The 23,458-nt window shown below is 45.8% G+C and overlaps 1 protein-coding gene and 2 non-coding genes across 3 annotated transcripts in view; 2 read left to right on the top strand and 1 right to left on the bottom strand.

The window, feature by feature from the left end:
• LOC139054116 (neprilysin-1-like) overlaps positions 1–23,458 on the bottom strand; it is a 68,253-nt gene that overhangs the window by 26,845 nt on the left and 17,950 nt on the right. The window lies entirely within an intron of this gene.
• TRNAT-AGU (transfer RNA threonine (anticodon AGU)) lies at positions 18,152–18,225 on the top strand. Its single transcript has one exon. It is a non-coding gene; the product is annotated as a tRNA-Thr (tRNA).
• TRNAT-AGU (transfer RNA threonine (anticodon AGU)) lies at positions 20,940–21,013 on the top strand. Its single transcript has one exon. It is a non-coding gene; the product is annotated as a tRNA-Thr (tRNA).

The raw sequence follows: 23,458 nt of genomic DNA on the forward strand, positions 1-23,458 counted from the left end.
GACGAGTACGCCGATACAGAAATCCATACTGACGCCAGTAGCCTAGGCCTCGGTGCCGTTCTAGTCCAGAGGAAAAACGGAGTTGAACAGGTGATATCTTACGCTAGCCGGTCGCTGTCAAAAGCGGAAGGCAACTATTCTACGACCGAAAAGGAATGCCTCGCCATCGTTTGGGCTACAGCTAAATTTCGCCCTTATCTTTATGGCAGGCCATTCAAAGTCGTCAGTGACCATCACGCGTTGTGTTGGCTAGCGAGTATAAAGGATCCTTCAGGACGACTGGCGCGGTGGAGCCTCAGACTACAAGAATACGACATCACTGTAACCTACAAGTCCGGACGAAAACACTCCGATGCCGATTGCCTATCACGTGCCCCCATTGACCCGCCGCCGCAAGATGACGAAGATGACGACGCCTTCCTTGGCATGATAAGCGCGGAAGACTTCGCTGAACAGCAACGGGCAGACCCGGAGCTAAGAGGCCTGGTAGAATATTTGGAAGGGCATACTGACGTTGTCCCCAGGGCATTTAAGCGCGGATTATCTTCCTTCACGCTTCAAAACAATCTCCTCGTGAAGAAGAACTTTTCACCAGTCCGCGCCAACTACCTTCTTGTTGTCCCGTCAGGACTTCGTCCAGAAGTATTGCACGCCCTACATGACGATCCAACCGCTGGACACCTCGGTTTTTCCCGGACACTATCGAGGATACAAGAAAAGTATTATTGGCCGCGCCTGACCGCCGACGTCGCCCGTTATGTCAGAACATGCCGTGACTGTCAGCGACGCAAGACACCACCGACAAGGCCAGCCGGATTACTACAGCCAATCGAGCCTCCTTGCCGACCATTCCAGCAGATCGGGATGGACTTGCTGGGAGCCTTTCCGACGTCAACAACCGGAAATAAGTGGATCGTCGTGGCGACAGACTACCTTACCCGCTTCGCTGAAACTAAAGCACTGCCGAAAGGTAGCGCAGCCGAAGTGGCGAAATTCTTTGTCGAAAACATCCTGCTTCGACACGGCGCCCCAGAAGTCCTCATCACCGACAGAGGAACGGCCTTTACAGCAGAGCTCACCCAAGCCATTCTGAAATACAGTCAGACAAGGCACAGGAGGACCACGGCCTACCACCCGCAGACGAATGCTCTTACGGAGCGGCTGAATAAGACCCTCGCCGACATGCTAGCGATGTACGTCGACGTCGAACACAAGACCTGGGATGCCGTCCTGCCGTACGTAACATTCGCTTACAACACGGCGGTGCAAGAAACAACACAGATCACGCCGTTTAAGCTGGTTTACGGCAGGAACCCGACGACGACGCTCGACGCCATGCTGCCCCACGTCACTGACGAAGAGAATGTTGACGTCGCTAGCTATCTCCAGCGCGCCGAAGAAGCCCGACAGCTCGCCCGCCTACGGATCAAGAACCAACAGAGGACCGACAGCCGACACTACAACCTCCGACGACGCTTTGTTGAGTACCAGCCCGGCGACCGTGTTTGGGTTTGGACACCGATACGCCGACGAGGACTCAGTGAGAAACTACTCCGACGCTATTTCGGACCCTACAAGGTCATCCGACGTATTGGCGCTCTGGACTATGAGGTCGTGCCAGACGGCATTTCGCATTCACAGCGACGTCGCGCACGACCTGAAGTGGTCCACGTGGTGCGTCTTAAACCATTTTACGGACGCTAACGAACTTTCCTTATTTTTTTTTTCTTTGCTATGAGTGCTTACTTATTACTTTCGTTTGTTTGCAGCATCGGGTCGATGCTTTTTAAGAGGGGGGTATTGACACGTGTACTTGTCTTTATCGGGCGACAAGTATTGTCGCCTCACAAATGTTATCGCACAGCGCGGGACGCGCCTGCATGTGTCCGAAGTTTCTGGAAAGTTATCGATGCTTCTATCCGCTGTCTGTTGTCGCCGAACGTTGTGTTATCTGATTTCATCGCTTGACACGAATGGTGTAGAACATTTTAGAAGGCATGCGGGTCCCAACGTTTAATCTGGAACATTCGATGATTGCTGTATAAAAGCCGACGCGCTTGACCCGCAGATCAGATTTTCGACGATCGCCGAGCGTGTTCGCCGCTGTCGTTGCGCTATAAGTGTAGCCTGTTTTGTGGGCACAGGTTCGCCCAATAAAAGTTAGTTTTGTCTATCACAGTATTGCTACTGTGTTCTTAACGTCACCACCACGTGACAATAGCCTCATATTATGGCTCATACCCACACTGGGGGATTGGCCAAGAATTGCGTGCTTAAACGTTCTCCTATTTTTTTTTTGAAGTGCCACTTATTCGATGATAAAAATATATATATATATATATATATATATATATATATATATATATATATATATATATATATATATAACGAAAGAGAGATAAGAAAACATACAAAAACCAATAAAATACAAGACCAATGCTAAAAATTTATTCGTTTTGTTGACGTTATGTAACTGCAAACGGCATCAAATATGTCCCTGTGGCTGACCCCTATAACTGACGCACCGAAAGATAGTATGGTTTCTGGTGATAACATTAACCCTAATTTTGCGAACGGAAGTTCTAGATGTCTTTTTCTTAACAATTTGTATCGTCGACATGCCAAAAAATAATGATCTAGTGATTCTGTTTCTTGACAGTATGGACACAGAGGTGATAGCGTCAGACCAGTCCTGTGTAAATATAGGTTTAATGGAGGGACACGGCAGCGTAATCTCGTGACCGCTACTTCTGATTGTCTTGATGGACACCACTGGATTTTCCACGGAAATTTGAGGTGCTGATATTCTGTCCATGTTGTTATTGATTCACTGACATCTCTATGAATTGAATATTTTCTATATCTGATTGCTGTTATGTGGGCCACCAAAGGAAGAACCTGCATTATAGGTCCACTCAGGGATGCTCGCGCTAATGCGTCTGCCATTTCATTTAAATGTAAGCCACAATGACCAGGTACCCATAATAGTTTTAGAGAATTCAACTGTGGAGGAACTAATGTTAGAAACGTCTTTATTGGTGCCGAATTGGGTGAAGCCGTAAGCGAAGTACAGACCGAAAGGGAATCTGTTATTATAACCGCACTTATTGAGTTCGACGGTAGTTTCCGAAGCGCTAATAGAATTGCTAAAAGCTCGGCTTCAAAAACAGGTGTGAAGTCTGGCAGTCTCAGGGAGAATGACCAGTCAAGCGGGAGCGAGAAGATGCCTACGCCCGCCTTTTCGTTGTTCACTGAAGCGTCCGTAGCTATTATGTTATTTGTTTGCACGTGTGCTAGGTAATCTTGCAACAGGTTATTTAAAAAAGTGGCTGATTGAAACTTAGAGTTTGGGGGGAAAATTTCATCAAAATCTATCTTAATATTCTGATGTGATTCGGTTGACGGAATTACCTCTCGAATGTTCACATTCAGGCTATCTAATTGTTTTTGAACAAATATGATCTGTGGAGTGTGAAATCGAGGCCAATGAGCAAGGAAGAAGGAATTTGGATCATTAATGAATGCGTATTCAGATCGTCTAAGCGGCAAGCTGTAAAATTTCAGGAATGCTTGAACTGTTAAGATGCGGAATCTGCAGGGCAATGTTGGAAGGCGCGCTTCTTGGTAGATAACATTAATAGCCACAAACCTGGGGAGTCCCAGACACAGGCGTAGGGCCTCACGCTCCAAAAGAACCAGAGGCTTTATTTTATAAGCAGGGCCGCCTGAGAACAAGACACACCCAAATTCCAATATGGGGCGCACATACATTTTATAAATCATCAACAATGTATCCCTACGTAGTCCATATTTCCGGTTACTCATTCTGCGCAGAATACCTAAAGCACGTTGTGCCTTACCTGCTACACTCTCTATGTGTGGACTCCAGTTGAGTTTTCCATTATATGTGATTCCCAAATATTTTAGAGATTCAACCTGTGGAATGGGTTTTTGCTTATAAGTTATAGAAATTGAAACCGGATCTATGACCGAGAACACTAAAATGGCGCTTTTGCTGACGTTTAATGACATACAAATTGTCTGAAGCCATACTTCTAGCATGCTCATGTATCTTTGTAATTTTTGGTATAATGTGTTAATGTCAGTGTCGGCAGCAAAAAATGCAATGTCATCTGCATACACGTAAACGTGCACGTCCTGACAAATGGGGATAGAGCTCATTAATATATTAAATAATAGTGGGGATAGGACAGATCCTTGGGGAACTCCGCGAGTTTGTCTGAATTTAGACGAAGAACATCCGTCCTTAAAGCAATAAAATTCTCTTGATCGCAAAAATTCTGCCACCCACGCGGTTATATAATTGGGGAAATTACGACGCTGCAGACTATCAAGTAGAATTGAATGTTCGACGCTGTCATAAGCTTTAGCTATATCTAATTTCATCAAAGCAGAATATTCTCTCCTTTTCCGGGCAAGTTGGATGCGGCTCTCTAAATCAGCATGGGCACACCATATTGAGCAATTAGCTCTAAAGCCTATTTGATTTGGACTTAATATTAAATTATCCGTCATCCAGATAGTAATTCGGCAGTGTAATACCCTCTCTATGACTTTGACCATATTAGAAGTAAGTGAAATAGGTCTGATGTTTTCTATGTTATAACCTAGTCCTTGTTTTTTAGGTATCGGGATTACTTTAGCTACTTTCCAATTGTTAGGTATCCAGGCTTTGTGTAAGGAATAGTTTATAACGTTTAGAAGGTCTCCAGGAGATAGATCAAATAAAATTTTTATCATGTGCACGGTAATACCATCAGGACCAGGGGCTGACAAAGGTAAGTTTCGAATCACTTGGGATAATTCAGGCAATGTAACTTCAGTATACACTAAGGATGGGGCTACTTTTTGCAAATTGTACGACATCGATGACGTGAATCTACTCTCCAAGCCTTTAGCCAGGAGTTCAAGAGATTTTCTCATTTCATCGGGAGACAGATTGACATAATCAATATTAGCTGGCGATGGCAGAATTTTTCGATATCTCATATATCTAAACAACGACTTTTTGTTTTTAGATTTAGAAAGGAAATCATAGTGTTTCCTATCATAATCCTCTTTAGCTTTAGCAACTGTACGTTTAAAGACTGCAGCTTGAAACTTGTAATCAAACCAATTTTTGGGGCACTGGTTGTAGAGGAGCTGCTTCCAAGCTGCCTGTCGGCGTCGGTGGTCTCGCGTGCAGTCTGTATTCCACCAAGGGTTGTAAGAAGGTTGCTTTGCAGATGTAAAACTGAATTCAGCCTTTTTGTATGTTCTTTTAATTACCGCACAAAGTTTCATAGCCTTGGTGTCTTCCTGCTCTTCAGAATGAGAAGCCAAATGTATCTTAAGATCGGATTTAAATTTAACATAATCTACAAATACGCGTACCTGGGAGCACGCTGGCATAATCGGGCAAGCAATTTCAACCATTATTGGAATGTGGTCACTGTTGGTTGCACAGTCCAAGGCTGTCCAGGATGAGTTAGTGAAGGACGAACTTACGAAACTTAAATCCAATGCGGAGCGGGACTGTTTACAAATATATGTAGGAACTCTAGAGTTCAGACAACACAGATTATTATCTATTGTCCAATCCCACAAGCGTTTGCCACATTGGTCAGTTCGAAAGCCCCAGCAGGTGTGATGGGAGTTGAAATCTCCAACCAGAATTTCATCCTTACACCATGAAGTCACTGCTGAATTCAAACCTCGAGTGTTCTGTACACCCGAAGGAAAGTATGCGTTTACTAAGGAGAAAGGTAGACACCCTGGAATAGTTATATCTAATGCGAGAATTTCACTTTCGGGGGACATATGTTTATATGAAATCTTTGCTTTAAGGCTAATTCTGTTATTGATAAAGAAAGCTAAACCTCCGCCCTTCGATGGACGGTCCAGTCGGAAAGATCGATAGTTCGTCAATTGAAAACTTTGATGTACTGAAAGCCATGTTTCTTGCAAAGCAATAATATCCGGGGAGAATTTCGATGATAGATACAATAAATCTGTTGCTGCTGAGTAAATTGATCGGCAATTCCAATGAATAATTTTAAGGAGACCTATGGTTGCGTAAGTATGGACTCAGTAACTGCCTTACCTAAAATGTTTTCCTTTAAGAAATCTTCCTTGGTAAGGCTGTCTTTCTGATACTTTTTTGTCTTTGCCTGAGTTAGAGTCGTAGCTTTTTTAGACAAAGGGGACCTACATCGTTTTAACGACCGAGGATCCATGTCCATTTCCTCTGCGCCCTCTGTATTATCGTTGGAGCCTGTACATTGGGTCTGGTTAACATCGACTGGTGGGATTACAGTTTGGGCATCTTGCGACGTGTAATTGGCGGTTACTTCCTCGTTTGAAGTAGGTAGACACTCAGTAGTTCGCGAAGGTATACCAACTGCTGTTGTTGCTGCGAAGATCTGCGCCATCTGGCTAGTTAGAATTTGTGTCAGGGACTCACAAAGGTTTCCAGCTAGGCGCTCCATAGATTTTTCCATTGCCCTCTCGATGGCATTAGCAATAGAAATTGAAAGAGCCGCATCCGTTGCTGTCACCTGGCGTGCCGTGACGCCAGCGTATCCCTGTGTCCTAGAATGAATTTCCGCTACGGCTTCTCTACGCGAACAACGTCTTCGTTCAATGATTGCCAGAATTTCAATTTCCCGTGCCTTGGCTGAGCAATTAGAATAATCTGCAGGGTGCGCGTCATTGCAAAGGCAGCACCTTTCTTCCTTGCTTTTGCATTCACTAGCATTGTGTTCTTCACCACAAATTCGGCATCTGGAAGCAGATCTACATCCTTTTAACGTGTGTCCGTAGCGCCAGCATTTCACACATTGGAGGGGACGAGGGGACAGAGTTTCCACTCTGTAGATTAGAGGCCATGCCTTTATCTCTGAGGGTCGAAGTGTCCCTGCAAATGTGGCTATGATCGACTCAGTAGGGATCCTGTTTTTCTCGACCACACGTCCACACCGATAAACTGAAATTACACCCGCGGGAGAAAGCATCTCTAATACCTCTGTCGGTGTCATGTTCACGTCGACGCCGCGGACAAGCCCTTTCACACATGCCAAGTGGGGAGGAATAAATGCGCTCACCGGATTGGCGGCAAACAGCGAACACTTTAACAGGTCTTGTACACAGGACTGGTCTGCCGAAAAGCAGAGGACTCCACCTCTGCCAAACTGGCGGACCTCAGAGATGGTCTGGAAATGGGCCGTCGCCGAGCGCAATTCCGCCTGAATCGCTTTCGGATTCTTCATCCGTATGACTCCGTTGTTGGTAGGGACAAGAGCCACAGGAACTGATGAGATGCCGTTGCGTAGAAACAGATCCACAGGTAACTCCTGCGGAGGAATAGAAGCGGACCAGGGGGAGGCCCCTGGTCCTGGTGAAGAAAAGGACATCTGCGTGGTCTTATTAGCTAAATAATAATAGGACTAGCAAAACTGATGAGAAGCGATAAAAGAGAGAAAAAAAACAGCTATGCAATTCTAGGCCAAAACCCTGCGAGGCAAGAGCAAGAGCAGACACCGGGTGGCGAGGCTTCCTTGTTTGGTTTGACGTGGCATACGTCTTTTTTCTCTGCCTCGTGAACGCACGTCATCTTCGTCATTCACTTTCCTCTATCGTAATATACTGGATTTTTTAATACACGTTTTATATAAAAAAAACACAATGAGCGCAGCGAACGTGGCATTTTGCAGACGAGTTCCTAGGCGAGGCAAAAACACTTTGAAACTCATAACGGGAGCTTAAAATGACAAATTAACAAAAATGCATCGCTTAAGGAGGAGTCGATTTTAATGAAGAGAAAGGAGGAGAGGTCGGCCTGGAGAGCGTGTCTCTAGCCTGCTACTTCTCACTGGGGAATGGGGAAGTGGGAAATACAGGGAAAGGTAGGTGGCGGATGATTATGATATGGTACAATGAGATACTATATACACGTTGTCCAATATGCGGATGCGCACTGGAGACGCACTACACTAAGAGTAATCTTGTCCTTACAAAAAGTAAACTTGCCACAAAAAGTTTTTGCGCAAACACATTTCGCACTGACTACACGTCTCACAGCTTCTAGAGGCGATCGTCTAAACCAGTCTCGCTTAAAAAGTTCAAAAGTGCTTTTATGGCACGTTGGGCACAGTCAACACTCCTCCACGCGCCCAAAAGCTTTTCTTCTGAAAAGGGGCGGGAGTCCAAGCTGTCAACAGTATATTTGAGTTTTCTTCGTTCGGTCGCATATTGAGGGCACACGCAAAGTACGTGAGCTATTGTCTCGAAAGTGTGACAGACGCTACATTCAAGGTCCCGTGCTTGTCCAATCTTGTGAAGGTATCGGTGGGTGTATGCAACACCCAGCCGTAAACGATGAATGAGTGTTTCCTGGCTTCTCCGCAATCGCTTAACTTTTTTGTTAGTGCATTGGGGCCGGTTGTCTAAATGACAAATTCGGAGGAAATCACATTTTAATGTACACTTCTTTTTCAAAACCTTGAAAGTCGCACCTGATTCGGGATATTCATTGTCGAATTCCAAAGCTCAATCGGCGCAATACCGAGACCGAGCGTGTCCCGCTTAGTGTGAGACGACAGCGCCCCGTAAGGAAGTGTGGGGCGATGTTTGAATGACACCATCCCGCGACAAATCCTGACCCTACACACAGCCGCATATGTTTGCCAGTCAAAGCGCGCCGTATCAGAAGCTGCCGCGACTGACCGAGACTATCGCTTTAAAACTTCCTCGTGCTTGTCGTCACGGGGCGTTTTCGTCTAATATGATGGCGGGGCCACCTTTCCTGCGCTACGGCGCACTAGATTTTGATATTATTTGGATTTGCCGTCGAAATCTGATGATAAATATACGGAATTAGGTGGGACTTTCAAGATTTAAAAAAGATGAGGGGGCTTAATACTGTGATTGCCTTCAAGTTCGCTATTTGTTCAACGGCCCCCGAGGCTACAATAAAAAAGTTTAAAAATACATTTTTACTAATTCTTCTTTTCAAGATGAAGCCGCAAAGGGGGTACACCTCTCCCTTGAACTCCTTTGCAAAAATGCCGCCTTCGCTGAGCTTACATCCTCTTTATAAAAAAGTATGTGTACGTGTCCGAAAAAAACATCCTGTATATGGCGCATTTAGTTGTACGATCTATTTATTATTTCGTGTTCCTTAATACTCATTTATTCGTAATATCTTATGATTTAAATATTATTTATAGCATATTCTCACACGTCTTAATTATTTTGTATATCAGTAAAGGGATAAATTTTGTGGGCGCACTTCTTTGTTTTTGTTTCTTTTTTTTTCACTTCGGAAGCATGCAGTCGTCTTCGCCGTTGTCGGAGTCGTCATCGTCATGCCATCGTCTTCATGAGATCGCTGTCGTCATGACGATGTCGTGGTTCTAACGCTTTACTGTCGTCTTCATTGTCGTCGTTGTGTCATCTTCGTCGATGTGTCACCGTTGTCGTGATGACGTCATAGTCCTCCTGCCACCATCGCAGTTGTCGTCGTAATGTGTGTGTTAGCATTTTCGTGCCATCTTAGCTTTAGGCAAATTACCATCATGCCTGGCATCAGCCGTAATCTTAACGGATTGCCTATCTGTATGTTCTTCACTAACCACATCCAAATTGTCAGATTCTTTAGAAACTTTCTATTCTCTTCTCCCAAGACACTCATGTCTCGTTCGCTTAGCGTGGGTGCTGTTGCGACTGGGGGTCCGAAGACGTGCGATCCTCTTTCCTCGTGGAGGGGTAAGTGAACGTGAGGCTGGGTCCGATATCGAGGACCTATTACAAACGCGTTTATATTTGCATATGTGCACGAAAATGCAAAAGTAATACAGAAAAGTTGATGATGAAGTTGTAGTCGCCGATCACTCCCCGCCGTCCGTTGCTGCTTTTGTGCCTTGCGTGATCACTGTTCTGTCACTTCCCCCAATCCGGAGTCAGGAGACCGATGACATCAGGTCCCACCAATCCGGAGGTCAGTTGCCCTTTCCCACAAGAAGGGAACTTGGTCGGCAACGCACGCACATCACTGGGCGCAAACCGGGAGAGGAGGGGAACGTGCGCTGACTCCGATCGTATTCTGACAAGTGATGGCCGGATCATCGCACTGGCCGCGTCTCCGGCTTGGACATGCCAATTTGTGCGGCTGACAGGTGATGGCCGTATCATGCTAATTGCTCAAACCTCTCCTGAACGAGGTACTCCCGCGCTGGTCATAAATCATCTGTGTCGAGAACCATTTTGACGAGGCCGTTGGCCCGTTCCCCATAATCGCGCGAGCCGTGACCAAAGGGTGTCGCGGGGCGAACGGCCGATCACAACAGTGCCAGGTCACAAAGGTATAGCCTTAAACGAATAAGCAGATCCACTCGCAGTAGCATCTCACGATGGTCCTATAATCTACATTTTACCTACGTCAGCCTTCATCACTGCGGCGCGATTAAGAAAATGCACTACTGCAAATAACTTCGCGCAATTATCGTTCTCAACAACTGATTTCCCGCATCTCAATTTTCCTTCAAACAACAAATGGTGCACCACTAGAAAAGTTCAAATAACGATTACGAGACTACGGTGCCGAGTCCCCTCTCTGAATGTTTAGCTCCACAGGCCTGATCTCGCTTATATTGTCTTTGTGCCCGTTATGCAATGAGAGTGAATCTCTTGAACACTTCTTTTTGGCATGCCGCCGTTTCATTATTCAACGGAAATATTTTTAGAAGATCGCTTCCAAAAGCTTGGCTTGAATTTTACACTTCTTTTAATTCTTTCCTTTGAGGCTCCCGTACTAGGTTACGGCCACAGGAACGTTTGCGAAGCCCTCGGCATCTTTCTGCGTGAGGCGCTGGTTGCGCCCTATAGACAATATTAGGCCAATATCTTTTACATCCATTCTTGTAAAACTCATAGAAAGAATATTACACGGCCACGTGGATCATTGGTCGACAAAAAATATGATTTTAAGCCCGTGCCAAATTCGATTCAAACGTAGGCGCTCCATTTCATGTGCGCACCTTGACCTAGAAAGCCCAATACAGCTTGCTCGATGCCGGGAACAGTATACCGCCTTATTCACCTTCGATTTTGCTAAAGCTTACGAGGTTGTAGAAGATTTTAATAAAGGCACTTCAGAAATGAGGGCTTCCAAAGTATTCCGCAGCGTGGGTATACGAACGTCAGGAAGTGTTACTGCTCCCAATGCGGATGGTAGTCTTCAAAATGTAAACAAACTAGAGGCCTCACCCGAGGTTCTATCCTGTCACCATTTTCGTTTAATGTTTTATTAAGCTCTGTACCATGTCAACAGGATGAGCACGTGTATGTTTACGCCAATAACATAGCATATTTTGCTGCATCAGTAGACATACATACGCTACACAAAACACTGCAGTACTATACATGAGTAGCCTTGAAAAGGGGATTAATGGCATTAAACGATCTCTTAATATCAGCAAAGGTGCATTCCTAGTTTTTCCTAAAACCATTCTGTACACATTTCGCTGGTCTACCGACAAGAGAGTATACCACAAGTGGAGTCACATAAATATTTGGAAGTTATGTACAGTACAACGAAAAGCTTAACTGGAACCCACACATATAGAGCACATTGCACCCAAGGGAGCGCGCACAGTATACACATGCTGCGTACTTAGCAACAATCGCTACGGAAAGCACAGGGATGTCCTTGTGATGATTTATTGCGCGTATGTTCTGCCGTACATTACAGTTCGGCTGCGTTTTGTTCTCTGACGGACCTGCTTGCAACAGTTAGCCCGTTGTTCTTTTAGAACGATAATCATTGCGTTTGTCTTTGTCTTAAATTTGTAGCGAATCATATCTGGTATCAAAAAGTGCGCTTGCCTTCTCTTCTCATTCGGTTCCGCATGCTATAGAAGGATCGACATTTGGGCGAGTTGGTACTGGTTGAACATCTTGAAGGGGCAGCGCAATATGACGATGACAGAAGGCAGGAACACACAGGACAGCGCTGACTTATAAGCGCTGTCCTGCGTGTTCCTGCCTTCTGTCTTCGTCTTATTGCACTGCCCCTTCAAGATGTTCCGCATACTATAAGCGCAAACCTTTCTAAAGATCTATGCGTTGCCGCAGAGGAGATCTCGGTATATATATATATATGTTTTCATTAATGAGTCGGGCTCTTTTCTTTTTTCAGTGGTCTCGTTCAAAGTGCCCTCAAATTGTTTGTTTTTTTCGAACTCTACTGGACTCCTTTCAAGTTCAGACTTGTTAAGTAGCTCTGCTCCGATCGTTCAGATTGATTTTGATGAAATTTCTCCAAATAATGCTAAATGTTTGCCCTATCAATTCGTAAATGGTATGTTAGATCACCTTGCACAACTAGAAATACAGACCGTGATAGTGACTGTCGTTTCCGTCTGTGAGGAGAAAAGAGGTGTGGGCAATGTATCACCATCTCTGAAATGTTCTTTTTCAATCCGACTACCGGAATTAACGCCTGTCTATCAGGCTTAATTATTGGCGATTGCTGTAGATGTCGATCCTAGACGTTAGCGGCACATACCTACTCTGGGGGATTGGCCAAGAACCGGGTAGTTCCATATAATCAGAAAAAGGAATTTTAATATAACTGTAAACAAAATTGGTGAATAGTTTTAGCCTTATGTAAATTACCTTCATCTTTGTCAGATGCCGTAACTTTAACAGATTGTCTCTCTGTTTGTTCTTCTCTAACCACACCTACTTCATGAAACGCCTAGGAGTGTTTAATTCGTCCATGCCAAGATATTTGCGCCTCGTTCGTTTGGTCTGGGTGCCTGGACACGAAGGCTTAGTACTAGATGAATCTGCTGATGAACTCGCCGCAGGATCACGTGATGGCCCGGTAATACCTATTTTACCACCATCTGCATTTGTAACAGCGGTGCGATCCAGAAAATTCACAACTTTAAATAACTTTCACAAGTCTTCATTGACTGCCTCTGAATTTTATTTTTTTCGTGGAACAATCAACGGTGCTTCACTAGAAAGGCTGCGGTGCCACTTACGAGACTGCGTTGTCGAGGCCCACCCCACCAAACCTTTACCTACACAAGTCTGGTCTGGCGATATCACCATTGTGTCATTTCTGCAATGAATCTCCAGAACATTTATCTTTAATTAGCATGTCGCCATTTTATGGCTGAAATGAAAATATTGTTGGAATAACCATTACGTAAACTTCACTTAACATTGCCGCTTCCCGTGGTCCTTTGCTTTGGTGCTACCAAGCTGGCCGGGTTTTAGCCAGATGTGTGTTTGTGACGCCCGCTGCAATTTTCTGTGCGAGACAAAAATAATGGTATGCTAAAATACTCCGTGTCGTTTTTCTTTTGTAATTCACATGTTTTAAATATTCTGTAACATGTACATACAATAGAGTTCCCATATATATGTGTAAGGTAAATGTTTTATTTGTACGAGTTTCAGTAACCAGTTTTTATTGTAATTACATTTCTCAAAATTAGTACCAATTTCTTTAGAGCCTTGCACCCCCCGATTCATGGCCAATATTCCAAAGTTGGTTGTGCAAGGTCACTGAGGAACAAGAACAAGAACAACAACAACAACAACAGCAGTAGCATTTAGTGTGGAAGAGAAGGAGGCCCAAAAGGAGCGTCGAGAGTAACAAGAACATGTTCGTTACGCTGCGAAGCGTCGTGCAGAATGTGAGCATTCACCGACCCGTAAACGCGAAGCAGAGCAATGACGCTTGACGGTCATCGGCAGTGAGGAACGTGACTATCACGGGGTGGGTACAACGTAGCGATTTCTATCACTCGATTCTATAACATTCTTATCATCCACCACTCAAGACCGGCCGATTCAGGTGAGGACGCAGATGGAGCGCTTGGTGGAGCACTGACGAACGGTTAAAAGGAAAAGAACTTGAAATAGAATGGCTACATTAAACCGACAGTGAGAGAAACGCGGAATCGATATGTTTAACGTTGCTCGCAGCATCTCGTATTTCTTGACGCACGAAACATTTACCACCGTTGCGCCAAGTAAGCAACACCATCAATAAGAAATGACTCGAAAGATGCGAGGCACAACCGCGTTAAATGGCCCTATATGGTTAGTCGCATCGCCAAATACGAATATTTATGCATTACTGGCGATGCATAACGTAGATGAATGAATGAATGAATGAATGAATGAATGAATGAATGAATGAATGAATGAATGAATGAATGAATGAATGTGCGGTATACAACAGAACTGCAGACACGTGCATCACATCTAGTGATGATGATAGATCAGCTTTATTAAAAGAGGGATCACTCATCGGCCTATTAAGGGTAATGCAGTTGGGGAATTGGGAGCTGAGGACAGGGTCAGCCACCGAGGAATGCTTCCCCGCACGGTTACACCATGCGGAGAATGCCCGATTTCGCAACAAAGGCGAACAGCGCTTCGCAGGACACTGTCGGCCTTTGCCGAGGGACGGATACGTTCCACGAAGCTGGCCACTTGCCCCTGGTGCTTTCGCCGAAGGGCTACATACTCTGGACACTCTCACAGCAAGTGCCTGAAGGCTGGCACACCTGCCGTTTTGCACGCCGGTGTTGTGACGGAAACGTCTCAACGCTGCCGCCACTGTTGGGAAGGAGGATCCAAGGCGACGGTGATTAAACGAAACATTTATATGCAATATGTACAAGGGCTCAGAACGGCTCAGAGGCCGGGAGCATAACTGACTCGCACAAAAGCGTGTGGCGAGAAACTGGAGCACGCCTCTGCTCGCTGTCGTCGTCTCTCTCCGGCATCCCGTGGTTCGGGCTTTTATAACCCCAGGAGTCGTTGCAGTTGCCAGCGGTTCGAACTCCTCCAATCAGGATTATTCGCGGGTTGCTGTGCGAATTCCGACGAATGGAAGAGAGGCACCTGCATCAGGCGATCCCGGTGAAGTGGCTCGTCGGCGCCGCTCCGGTGGCGCCACCGGATGTAACCCGAACATGACTCGTCCTCGGGCCCGGCCAATTCGCTCGGCGCCCGGCTTCAGCCGCATGCCGGCAAAGCGAACTTTGGTTGGCAGCTCTAGCACAACACCGGACAACCTGTTCGTATGTATGGTAGCCCTTCCGCCGTGTTGTCAGGAAGGCATGCACGCCAGCGTGCAAATATTACATCCGGTGTAAGTGCTCTATTGGGGAGGGCCTTGGGCACGCTTACTTGACCCGTGCATGAAAAGCCTGCAGGTAGTGGATCTTCCTTCGGCGTATGTTGTTGTAGGCGTTCACGGACCTGTCGTCGTCTCTGTCGTTGTTCTAGGAAGGATATCCCTCCATTTCCGCAGGGGTGCAATTCTAATAAATTTAATGTGCGTTCGAGTCGCGGTGATGCTGACGCCGCCCTTTAAAGGTTCGAAACGTTTGCGCCACTGTCTTACACTTGCACGATGACGTTACATATAAACAGTATACTGCATGGCGTCATTAGTGTTAAAGTTACGTGAAATTGAATAGCATTAGCGACATTTATTTGCGCAAATATTTCGTCGTTAGCGTTACGTTTACGTTGTAAAATTTGGTCTACCATTTAAGTAAGCATCACAGAAAGCTTCGCTTATCCCCAGTTCCCACATATGCGTAACATGCGCCGATTTTTTTTTTTCACCCGCTTTTCGAAAGCAGATGGACTGTACAACGTGCTCTACATCACACACAATAATGTGAGCCGCTTCCTAAACAAAGATGAGCAGCGCCGCTGTCTGTCGTCGCACACTACATCACTCCACATCGAACATGGTGCAATTCTAAAAGTAAACTGATGTCGCCGTTCATCGCACGGTTCACCGCAAACAACGTGGTCCACTTCCGCAAGAAAAACAAAAATCCGGCATAACCTATCTACGATGATTTTCAACTTTTCGCGTTCCTCCTTCCAGCAAGGGCCAAGTCGATTGGCGCCGGCATCGCGGAGAGAAGCGACAACGATGACCAGGTTAGTTAAACCATAGCCTCCTTTATTATATAGAAGACTACGGTCAAACTATTGTTACCATTCTCGACGGGTGACTGACCCTACATTTCCCAAACCTACATGGTTGCTTAGTGGCTTTGGCGCTGCGCTGCTAAGCACGAGATCAAATGCTGGCCGCGGCGGTCGCATTTCGTTTGGGGCGTAATGCAGAAACGCCATTGTACCGTTCATTGGGTGCACGCTATAGAGGCGGCCAGGTGGTCGAAATTAATCACTAGTCTCCCATAGTACTACATAATCAGATCTTGCTTTTGGCACGTAATGCCCCAGAAGTTAATTTTAATTAGAAGCATTCTTTGCCTCATTTTCGGCACTTTGCGGTAATTAGGTAGATTCCTGTCTCGCCTCGTTTTAATAAAAAGGTAAGTAACGTGACACCGATGGTGGAATCAGACCTCTGCCGCCGAGCACAGCCGGCCGGTGCTTTTCCCATTAGACCACGATCGCCCGCGCATACTTCTCTCCTTCCAAAGCCAGCCAGCTCTTTGAAACACTCGGCGCTCTGTGCCACTTCCTCGTCTTTTTTCCTTTGTGGATTCCCGTGCTCTGAGGCGTCAATTTAGGCTGCACAGTCTCCTGAGCCGACACACGTATTTCTTACGCTACGTAGAAATTGTGCAGCGTTGTGCTGAATCCGTGATCGCCCAATATAATCATGCTTTAACATTTCTTCACTGCGGTGCACACGTCATCGTCGTATTTAGATGCACCGCATGACATAGCCATATATACGCACTATTGCATAACACGTAGTCGCCAATGACGTCACAATCTGCGTTTCTCTCGTTCACGCTCTTCCACTACCCATGCAAAAACCAACAATTTTCATGTGTAAGCTCGCGTCGAACTGCCGGCCTCGATGCCATGCCACTGCCACCATACGAGCGTCTTCAACGTGGTCCTCGTGCTGCTGTCCTCACAGGCACATTCGTTCACGACCCACACACACAACAACTCAATTTTCACAAGCACGTTGGTCCACGCTTTGCGGTACTCCAAACAATGTTAGATAGCTGCAGGTACCTGCGAAATGCTTCGCATAACGTCGATTTCCACAGTGCTTGGGGTCTGCATAATTATCTTAATGCCGTTCCCCTTCTCTCGTTTCCCTGTCAGTAACGCACAACGTTCGAACGGGTCATGTCCCCCCACTTGCCAGGAGGACAACGGGGCACCCTAGTTCTGTGTGCTGAATTCTGGGCTGTCTTTGTCGTCGAACTGCCCGCGCAGCGATTCCGACCCCAACTTTTGACAGTGCTTTCCCGATCTATCATGCACAGGAAATCAAGGGCTGAATTCACAAAGCTCTTGGATCGTAAGTGCCGTTTGTCATAGAGAGAGATAAAGAAGAAAAGAAGGCGGAGGGTTAACCAGAATTGAAAATCTGGTTTGCTACCCTACTGTGGAACGGGGGAGAGGTAGGTATAAAGATAAGACTGCAGATGATGAAATCATAAAGATATACTTTCTGTACCTATAGCAACGTGTCTATGCGCCGTAACATCAGTTTGTGGTAATATACGAATGTGCGAAATGAAATAATGCAATGACTCGATAGAACTAGGTTTAATGGTTTCCTCGAAAGGATAAAGAGAGAGAGAGAGAGAGAGAGACGTTTATTAATTGAAAAATAAAAGAAAAATCTACACATATTACAAGGCAACCCCAGAGGTTTTTCCGGTGAAGTGCCTGGATAGGTGAGTTGTTTCGCTCGTTAATAGATCGAGTAAGGAAGCAATACTATAAATTGTCAATACATGCATGCTTATTAGCTTTCGACACACCAGGGCAAGCTCTCTCTCTCTCTCTCTCTCTCTCTCTCTCTCTCTCTCTCGTGCGCATTTCTGTAAAATGCGACGCTAGAAATCGATATAAGAAGTCAGCCGTGTATTGCGGCACTCGGTTTTCAAGCGACGGAACAAGCCGAGAGAGCGTTGCGCAAGAACACCCGGAGACTCTTGGTACAGAAATGGCGTCCGCGCGCGGTGACCTTCGAGGCTTCCAGTCAGGGCAGGGGAGGCGGAAAGCGCGTGAGCTGCAACGGAATAAAGTGGTGAAAAGTGGGTCGTCCGATTTTAGCCCAGTGCAGGAAACGAGAAGCCGAGGCTATCAACGTATCGTCGGCGGCGCCGTGGCTTAGTTGGTTAAAGCGCCTGTCTAGTAAACAGGAGATCGCGAGTTCGAATCTCGCCGGTGCCTGGGGCAAACCCTTGTTTTACTTCTGTTCTGCGCTCATGTTATTGCAATGAAATTGCAGGACGCAGGTAAAAACAACAAGTGCTAAAGAAGTACCTGTAGTGTCTCTTGTTATTTATGTTTCGGAAACTTCGCTGTTCTGTTTTTCTTTTTTATCGTGAAGTCAGCGCATTGGCGTGCCGACTTTCGCATCGAAGCCCGAGTTTTCGAGAGTAAGCGTATAACAATCACGGCAGCAAAGCTCCTCGAGTTCGAACCCTCAGCACTTAGCATGGTGGTTCCAGCAGCAAACTCGCCTGCGCGTGGAGGTTATGTATGAAGCAGGGGTTGCTTTTGCAGGGCTGTTATTTCACTAGAGTTGACAACACTAAGGAACAGCGTCACTACCTTTACATTTTCTATCATGACTGACCTGCTACTTGATCCTCTAGTAGCCATCTTCTGGCACAAAAAGGGCTGTGAAATAAATTCTAGGTATAATGGGCGTTACTCGAAAAGTCAACTTAAATGTTTATAAGTTTTTACGTACACCAGCCAGAGTTTCACTATTGCGAGTTCTCGATCAATTGCGGACGCATGAGGTTCTCTAAAGGAGTTCTAACATGATAGTTCCAACTTTTTTTTTCTTTAGATAACGGTTTTCTGGCAGCATTTTTTTTTGCGTAAAGGGGAGGGGTGGGGGCTCCTATTATTCAAAATTAAGTCATTTCAGTACTCTTTTAAGGGGCACCTGAGCCACCAAAACGTTTTCGTTTTGCTACCGTTGGAAGGTGATCGCCACAGCCGGGAGCCACACCCACAACCTCGCGCTTCGCGACAGAACACTCCGCTGAGCCAAACCGACAGGTCTTCGTAATACACTCTGAATGTGTATGTGAATATGTGAATGTGAATGCTTGGAGCAGAGGCGCACAACAGCGTCATACCGTCAGCAGGGGTCCCCGGCTAGCACTGGAGGCCGCGCACTAGGCGCCGTAATATCCGGAACAAGAGTCCTAGAGAACAAGATCAGTTCTTGCGGACTGATCTAGTGTTAAGCACTCGGGCGGAATTCACTAAGCAAGCTTACCGAACAAATTTTGGCGTAAAAAAAATCTTACGATAAAAGCGTATTCGCAAAGCTAGAGCTGTTCGTAAGATCAGCAAGTTTGCGATGCCCGCCGCTGCAAATACGAGCGCTGTAGTCGAAAACAGGCGTGTATGTAACGCTATAGCTAGAGCAGTTTCGCATGTTTCAACGGTGACACACATGTCACGGCCGATTAACCAACGTAACAATGTCTGAATAGGGAGGAGTGCAAAGTGAAACATGGCAGACAGTTTGCCCCTTGCACACAAAATGTTGTTTATCCGATTCCTTTTTCTTGCGGCCTACACTATATCGGTCGTAAAGGAAGATGCTTGAACATTCGACTAAGGGAGCACCGCAGTGCTTTGAAGGGCTTTGCGCATTCGCGCCTTTCTATGCTTCGTCGCGACAGTGAGTGTCATCCGGTTTTCGGAAGCCCTATTGTGCTGTTCAGACACCATGAAAATCTCACATGAATTAATGTGGTCTTATCAGATTAGAAAGAAATCACTATGTGTTATCCACCTTTCATTTCGCTGCAAGATAACGAGGTTGCCTGGTTAAATCTTTAGTAAAGCCACTGAGTTGTCTCATGCCTTAGTAATTTCTTTGTTACGTTGGTTAATGAGCCATGCCATCTGTATCACTGCCGAAGTATGCGCATTCTGTGATATGAAGGTGGTTGTTTTTATATTGTATCTGCGTATGCCGGGGGAGGGGGTGTTGACCATGTGATGGGTGTTATATATTGGTTGTTTGTTTTCTTCTAATAAACTTCATTTCTTAGTCAGCGCCGTATTCTGCTCTCTTCTATTCCCTTTGTCTGTGTCTGTCGTGCTGTAGCTACCACAAGCAACTCCGCAATTCACAGTACAATTGACGACTTGCACAGAACACCCACCTCTCCAAGCCGCCACACCTCCGAAATGTCCAACAAATGTGGGCTTATCGCGCGAATCTCTTACTGGATAATATTCCAGGCGTTCAAACGGATGTCTCCACCGTCGCGAGGCATCAGGGCTAAAAAGAAAAACTGCGTATTGTAATGAACCGATGCCTTATTGTGAAATCTTGCAAATATACTGTTTACACTTGACAGTGACAGCGCCGCAAAACATCAGTTTGTGATAATATGCGAATGTGAGAGATTAACTTGTACGGTGACGAGAAAAAAAGCTAGGCATTACGACTTTTTTTTTGTCCAACCTTCGACATCAGCAAATGTTAATGCGTGTATGTCATTTTCCGGCAACAAACATCGATACTTCGGTTTCCTTTTTTTTACTTTTTACTTTTATTTTTATTTTAGCAAGGGAAATTTTTATCCCACAATATACGACGTTACAAATGAACTTAACATAGAAGAAAGAAAATTAAGGGGTGACAATAACTTTTGAAGTGACGGAACAGAGAGAGCGTTGCTCAAGAACACGCAAACACTCTTGGTACACAATTAGCCTCCGCGCGGGGTGACCTTCGAGGCTTGCAAAAAGGGGAAGTGGAAAGCGTGTCAGATGCAAGGTAATAAAGCGCTGAATATTGCATCATCCGATTTGCGCACTAGAACAACAGGAAGCCGAGGGTGTCAGCTTCCTCAGCTTGGCGTCGGCATCGGCGCATCAGCTGAGCAGCTTGGCTTGGCGTCGGCGGCGCCGTGGCTTAGTTGGTTAAAGCGCCTGTCTAGTAAACAGGAGATCGTGAGTTCGAATCTCGCCGGTGCCTTTCCTCTATTTTTTTTTCGGGTTGTTAGTGAAGCGAAACACAGCATCTCTAGAAAATGTCGTGACCTCCTGTACACTTTTTTGTTTAGTTGCATATTAGAAGCGCCACGTATGGTTCACAGTGTTTTCTCTCCCCCTTTTCCTTATTCCTCAGTGTTTATTTTTCTTCTTCTTTTTTTCTGAAGGTCCCGCGTATACTGCGTAGGAGCTGCGCGGGTCTGAATTCAGTGTTATTTTTGTGCGCGGAGGACAGCTGCCACAGGAATGAGTAACGGGTCAATCTCGAAAGAGCATCTAACAATAGCAACATAGCTTGTTTATGACAAAGAGCTCTTGCAAAAAAAAAAAAACTTTATGACCGCGATCTCTTATCGGTAGATAGAAACATCCGTGCGCAGGCGAGTATACTGATCGATCAAGTATGCGAAGTGCCGGGCGTTAAGAACACTCCCAAGCACATTGCTGCCGACATCATCACGTTCACTTCAAACTCCGAGAAGCTGAAGCACCGAGAGCAGAAGCGGCACACCAATGAATTTGGGATTGCGCACAAGTCCCTGTAAAACCCGGAACCCGGAACAGAAGTCCCAAATTTCAACCACTGCCCGATGATCGCAAAAATACAGATGCGAATGAAGGCATATCTCGGCTTGTCGTTCATACTGCCCTCTAAAGGCGGCAATGCCAGGGCCGCTCGTAAAGCACGCTTCTCCTTCCTGTCATGGAAGAAAAAGAAGTGTAAAGAGAGGCGCCGAGTTGAACAAAACCTTGCAGAAAGACCGGCGGGAAAACAGCGAGCAAGAGGGGGGCGCCTAGCTCTCGCTGATAACTCTTCTAATCTGTGCCGGGCCGTTTTCCGCGCGCGTGCGTGTGGCGAGGGCGTCGAAGTATATCTGTCGCCACTGATAGCGGCGGCCTTGTTAACTGGCACTTCGGAAATTACGTTTAAAAGGGCACTGCCATCCACCTACTCCATCCTTATTCTGAGATCCTTATTCCTGACTTTGGACAGACTCTTTAATCTGGGCAGGCGGCATACACCGTACGTTGTATTACCTGCAGCGATGGGAAGACGTGACCCGTTGTCGCGGTCGACTCCAGCGGCAAGATTTCCAATAGCGCCTCGAGGAGGTCCCAATTCAGTTTTAACTATGGGACCTCCTTCTGTATACATCTATCTGTATATTATTTTTATGTAATAATAAAATTGATTGATTGATTGATTGATTGATTGATTGATTGATTGATTGATTGATTGATTGATTGATTGATTGATTGATTGATTGATTGATTGATTGATTGATTGATTGATTGATTGATTGATTGATTCGCACTTCAGACCCCGAAGTCCCGGAGCAAGCCGCCTCCGCCCTCGCCCTGCTAGATGGTCGTGGGTCCCCCCCCCCCCCCCCTACGGCCACAGGGACGCTCCCGCTACTCACAATGAGGTTATGAAATTTTTCTACGTGTCCAGAAGGGTCTTTCCACCTCCTCATCCCAAGTTGAATAGGGCGCAATCCGTTTCTCTGAGACTGTTACAGACCGGCACATATCCGTGTCTGGCCGTTCTGCACGAAGTTTACCCCGACGTATACCGCGACGACGCCTGTCCGTCCTGCGAGCAGACCTCCATGCACTCTAGCACACATGCTCTGGGAGTGCGGGTCGAGATACTCGAAGTTCAGCAAGGAGGAGTGGGAGTCGTTTCTGCGTAGCCCCGCTCTAGACAAGTAAATCCTGGCTGACCGCCGTGCCCGCGACCATAACCGGGCCAAAGGCTAGACCGGCCGGTACCGACGTGGGACTAGCCGGGTGCGCGACGAGTTCGCCGTCCTCGGGGGACCTGCACCAAAGTTTTTTTTCAATCATTCACTCACCTGCAGAGAGCCTTTGTGTGGTGGAAATTGAAATGTACATAAGAAAATGGAAGCGAATGTGGACGAAAATATTTCATATATATACATATATATATAACGTTGTTTTGCTAAAAGAAGTGAAACAGCAGTGCATTTTTTACTGCAAGTTTATAGCGCATATATCTAGAAACCCGTGCCATCCTCAGAATTCATTCGAAGTCGACATGCTATGCAAACTCACCGGCTACATTCCGTGTATTCACATGTGCCATAATGTAATTACTTAGAAACTTAATCAGTGGATATTAAATAATTAGTTGATTACGCATATAGATTTCTCGCCTCCTTGATGAACCCGGCCAGCTCAAGGACGAGAATGTATATATATATATATATATATATATATATATATATATATATATATATATATATATATATATATATATATATATATATATATATATATATATATATATATATATTCTCACGACATTTCAAATGCTGAGTCCCATCTTTCCATCTTGCTTCTCTATGCAGATGACGCAGATCTAAGCCAGAATCATGTGTACTGTTGTCGCGATCTTTCACAC

Source organism: Dermacentor albipictus, chromosome 1 (assembly GCF_038994185.2).
Source record: "Dermacentor albipictus isolate Rhodes 1998 colony chromosome 1, USDA_Dalb.pri_finalv2, whole genome shotgun sequence".
In the NCBI taxonomy this organism is placed as follows: Eukaryota; Metazoa; Arthropoda; class Arachnida; order Ixodida; family Ixodidae; genus Dermacentor; species Dermacentor albipictus.